The sequence below is a fragment of the Gossypium arboreum genome, chromosome 6 (assembly GCF_025698485.1).
Source record: "Gossypium arboreum isolate Shixiya-1 chromosome 6, ASM2569848v2, whole genome shotgun sequence".
NCBI lineage: Eukaryota > Viridiplantae > Streptophyta > Magnoliopsida > Malvales > Malvaceae > Gossypium > Gossypium arboreum.
In genome coordinates this window covers 100,220,079-100,226,078 of record NC_069075.1, presented here as the reverse complement: position 1 = coordinate 100,226,078, position 6,000 = coordinate 100,220,079, and positions in this window count along the sequence as shown.

Below are 6,000 nucleotides of genomic sequence, written 5' to 3'. Positions count from 1 at the left end.
ATTTTATTAATTATTATTATTATTATTATTATTATTATTATTATTATTATATTTTCAGATATTTTCTTACTCAAATACTTTTATTTATCTATTTTTATCTATCTATTTATATTTCTATCATTATTATATTTTTATGTATTCTATCTCTATTTCTATTTATGTATTAATATCATTATTTATTATTGTTTTTATAAACTATTATTATTATCATTATTATTATTACCTTTTTACTATTATTATTTTGTACCGTTATTGTTATTATTATTTTTACTATTATTTCTTCTTCTTCTTCTTATTGTCTATAGTATATTAGTTCATAAATTGCTCCCTTAATTTTATTTACATTTTAATTTATTATTTTATTTTTAATATTTTTTATATTATTATTATTCCTTACATTATTATTATTATTATTATTATTATTATTATTATTATTATTATTTTCGTTATTGGTATTTATTATTATTATTATTATTTCATTTATTTATATATATATATTTATCCCAAATTGCATTTTTAAAGTTTATTTTATTTCTTTTCTAATTTAGTTATTTATTTTCAATACTTTTATAAATTATCCTCGTACATTATTTATGTACTTATTTTATTTACTTCTTTTTTAAATTGGTATTTTCTTTTTAGTGCGTTGCTTTGTCATTATTGTTATGATTGTCACTAATATTAGTGTTTATTAAGTTGATATATGTTACGCGATTATTGCCATTGTATCTTATGATTCACTCATTAGTACTTTCTTATTGTTGTCATTCGATAACATAATATTTTATTTACATACCTTTTCAAATATTGTAGTAATTTTCACCAAAATTCATAAAGAAGGGATTTTTTTTTTAATAAAGGCAATATTCTGCGATTTGGGAATTCGAGAGATCGTGCCCTAACGTACTAGGTTTCGATTTTTCTCGTTTGATCCAAAAGACCGAATAACCTTTTAAAATTTAAACGCATGAGTTTTGAAAATCAAAAGACAAGCTTATTCTCGAGATTTTAAAATGTTGTATTCTAACATACTGGATGTAGCATTTTATTACTTCGGGACGAGAAGGTCTTTAACATTTGTTTTGATTTACTCAAGCAAATTCTTCATAAAAATCAACACTAATAAAGAAGGGATTGTATTTTAAATTCTTTTCGAGTTTTCAACTTTCAACAACAAGACTTTAATTAATAAATTATGTACCAATTTTGGGCGTTACGAGGGTGCTAACCCTTCCTCGTGCGTAACTAACTCCCGAACCCGTTTTCTGGATTTTGTAGACCAAAAATCATCGTTTTAATAAATTTAAATTTTTATTAAAATGATTGAATTACTAGGTGATCCAATCACACCTAAATAAAAAGGATTGGTGGCGACTCTAATTTTTACTTTCAATTTTAAAACCAAAGTTAATCCCGTTTTCAAAAAGAATGGTCTCGACATAATACATTTAAAATTAATATTTAATTTTATCAAACAACATTATTATTTTTAGTCGACCTACCTATTATTTTTATTTTTACTTTACTCACGTCCAGATGCGTTTGAGGTTTCAAATTTGAGAGTTGGGGCATTGAACAATAATTTGGTGCTACTATCTCAACAACACCATTTTATTTATTTATTTTGAAAACATACCTTAATTAATTAGTAAGAAATGCAAAGGCATCTGTTTGAATAATTAGGTAAGGAGAGTTATATATATATATATTCCATGCCATCAATTTATTTATTAACAGCGACTCTTATCAATTTATTTATTAACAGTGACTCTTAACCACCAATTCTATTTCGGATTTAAATATTTCTTCTTTTGAAAAAATATAAATAATTTTAATTATTTTTGTTGAATACGTCTTTCTGGAAATGTATAAACCATTAATAGTGTAGCCAATAAATTTGGTTAATTATTATTTTTGGGTGGGACAAAGTTAATTTCCTTTTTCATTTAATAAAACAATTACTTAGGTTTAAGAAACGTTAAACGTGGAATTAGATCATGTAACCAAGGAGGCAAAGCCCCATCCCCTCATATTGGGCCCTGAATGTTATCAATTTTAATTTTTATTTTAAATGGTTAAAATATGCTTTAACTTCCCATTTTCTTTCTACATTTAGAATTTAATTTCTTTAATTTTTGAATTTAAAATATAAGTTTAATTATTAACACAGTTAAATTTTTTAAAATTTAAATTCATTACAATGCCATTTTTTTAGTTATATGGCTACCAAATGAATTTTTTTTAATTTCAAAATGTCACACCAACACATTTAATAAAAAAAATTGATCGATGTTAATAATTGAACATGATTTCTATAATTTAAAAATAGAGAGAATAAATTCTTGAAAATAAAAATATAGAGACTAAATTACAAATTTGCAAAGAATACAAAGACTTACATGTATTTGAACTCTTTTAAATTTGATAATTAGGAGGATTAAATTTTAAAAATCCAATGAATACAAGGATTGTGGACAGAAATGGACCGATCATAAAGTGCTACTGGATTTATGAACTATATCCAACCAATCCAAGATAACTATATTATGTGCTTTAATTATGGGGGGAAAAAACCTGTTGCTCTCCTAAACACTGTAGTAGCTTCGCGGGTGGGACAAAAATGGATTCAAAAACAAAGATAATTCAGATTCAAAATTGCTGGTAAATTGTAGAAAACGCGTTTTGATTCAGCTATTGAAAGTCTTTTCGAGTCTTCAAATTAAATCAAACAAATGGGTCAACTTGTCTTCTTTTTTCCTCACTGTTTACTTTGACAACCCAATCTTTCCACCCTTCAAACTTCAAACCTTCCGGGCTTTAGTTTCAACGATTTTTCTTTTAACAAAAAAATCAATTGCAAACGGTATTTCATCTATTAAAAAATATTGTTATATCTGTAACATCCTAAACTCGGCTTAGATATCTAGACCAAGCTCGGAGAGTTACATCATCCATACAAAAAATACCACAATTGTAAAGTAGTCAAAATAAATTATTCATCACATAATAACCATCACAACAATTATCTAAGCATGTAATCTTCACAAATACCATAACATCATAGAATACCAAAATTTCTAGTAGTAATACTTAAAAGAAAGATAAAAACTTGACCGAGTTCCCACAACACCGACCCATTCAAGTCTGCGAACCACTTGCAATTCAATCAGAAAATAATGAGTTATGAACTCAGTGCATATAAGAGGTTCATTCATGTGTAGTACAATTGAAAGAGCATTCTCGAATTCCTGAGATTTGATTAAGTAACCAAAGTTGTTCCAGTTTAGATGCAAATAGTTTAATTACAGAAGCAGAAGCAGTCTCGGTTTCATTTATAGAACAGATCAATTTCATATACAAGTTTTCCTACCTCGAACCTCTACACACCATCTTCGACCATCCCAACACACCATTAGGGCGTTCAATACCCATCTAACCCTACATACCATTGAGTGTCTATCTAACACATTTACAGAGTCGTAGCTTAGCTGCCAAATTTGTATGTGCCAAAGTGCCAGATTCAGAGTTACCCGCCTATGGCTTAACCACTAGTTCGGATAAGAGAACTTCCTTCTTCACAGAATCCCAACCCATACATATGTAGTATACTATATCCACTTTTATAGAGTACAGTTTGATATCAGATATAGTTATCACGGTACATATATGTAGTTATGTTACACATATGTCAATCATAGAGCATCAAAGAACCCTCATACAATCAAACTCATATTATTCAAACATCGAGGAAATCAAGATCAGTGTCAGCCACACACACGGCCTCTGAAACTCAAGATTCAGACTCTATTTATATGTTACATGGCTTGGACACATGCCCATGTCCTTGCCCGTATGGTCCACAAGGCCTGGGCATATGCCCGTATCCTCTTCCAGTGTGGTTCCAAAACATAAACAGTAAGTTACATGATATGGACACATGCCTGTGTCCATGCCCGTGTGCCTCACACGACCTGAGAACACGTCCATGTCTCCAGCCGTGTGGTTTTAAGACACAAATAAAGGGTTACATGGCCTGGACACACGTCCGTGTCTTGGCCCGTGTGACACCAAGACAATGAACAGTGAGTTATACGGCCTAGATACATATTTGTGTCCTTGCCTGTGTGAACCCTGCATTAATATGGCTACACACGGCTTGGACACACACCCGTGTAGCCCTCAATCGATGAACAGTAAGTTACATGGCCACCCAAACGGCCGTGTGGTTTCAACAGCCACCATTTCTGGCAACTGAAAGTCGCAAAATTAAGGTTTTTGGCACGCACCTGAAGTAACTTTTGAAATAGCAATAACGTAGGGATTCTCCAATGCCTAAAACGGACAGCTAATAATCAATTAACGATAGATCATCATCAATACTAAGTTTTAACACATCATCGACACACTTTGACAAAAATCCCAATTCCATTTAACCATTACCTTCGCGTTCAAATAAAATTCACGAATTACGAATGTTAGAGAAATTGACATTCTCAAGGCTTCCTCCTAAACCCAACAAATAACGTGCAAATAGAAAAATCCATTCACTAATCGCGAAACCAATTTCATGGAAAAAGCACAACAACTAACTCACAAAGTTTCTAAAACAACTTATCAACAACAGTAACAAGCAAAACACGAGTCTAAGCAGACGCTACAAAGTAACAAGGAATGTGATTGATAATACGACAAACAAAAAGAAGTGGAAGAAGAAAAAAGAGATGAGAAAGAAAAGAAAAGAAAAGAAAATGAAGCAGAGTAAGAAAAGAAAAAGAACGTAAATTTTTAATTGACTTAACTTCCGCCAAAAAACATGACACTTAGCAAAATTTTCATAATGCACACAATAGGATTTGAACTCAGGACCAAACAGAACATAGACAGATGTTTAGCAAGTGAACCAGCAGGCTCATTCTTGACACAGGTTCACACAAAATTACATTTAACTATGCAATGCATGGATAGGGTTTATTCTAAAATGATAAAACTTTTAACGCTGCTACTCAAACTCCAAACCCTAAACACAAAAGCAAAGTACACAACCACAAATACAGAGACTTAATTATTACAAATTCTCAAAATTAAATTCTAAAATTTTGGGGTGTTACAACTTTCTCCCTCTAAAAGAAATTTTGACCTCGAAATTTACCTGACTCGAACAGATACGAATACTACCGTTGAATCGATTCTTAAGGTTCCCACGTGGCCTCTTCAGTACCATGGTTCTGCCACAAAACTTTTACTAAATGAATAGTTTTCTTTCTCAGTACCTTAACATCACATTCCAATATCTGAACAGGTTCCTCCTCGAATGTTAAATCTGATCGCAACTTGATCTTGTCGACTGGAATAGCATGCGACATATCAGATCGGTATCGCCTCAACATCGAGACATGAACACATCATGAATTTACTCTAGCTCCGAGAGTAAATCTAGCTGATATTCAATGGGTCCAACACGTTTCAAGATGCGATAAAGCCCAATGAACCTCAGGCTCAGCTTGCCCTTGCGTCCAAACCGAAGAACCTTTTTTCACGATGATACTCTCAGAAATACCTGCTCACCTACAAAAACTCGATATCCTTTCTTTTTAAATCAGCATATGACTTCTACCAATCCGAGGCAGTTTTCAGACGATCTTGAATCAATTTCACCGTGTTTTTATTTTTTGAAACTAACTGGGGACCAAGAACCCGATGTTCACTTAATTCTCTCCAACATATCGGAGTACAAGACCTACGACTGTACAAAGCATCGTAGGATGCCATCTGAATACTAGCCTAGAAGTTGTTATATCCAAACTCAGCCAATAGTAAATACTCCTCCCAACTGCCTCGAAAGTCTATCACACAACTCCGAAGCATATCCTCTAGAATCTGAATGACCCGCTCAGACTGTTTGCTAGTCTGAGGATGATATGCGGTACTAAAATTTAGTCGGATGCCTAAAACCTCATGAAGTTTCTTCCAAAATCGAGTCATGAATCGTGGATTTCTGTC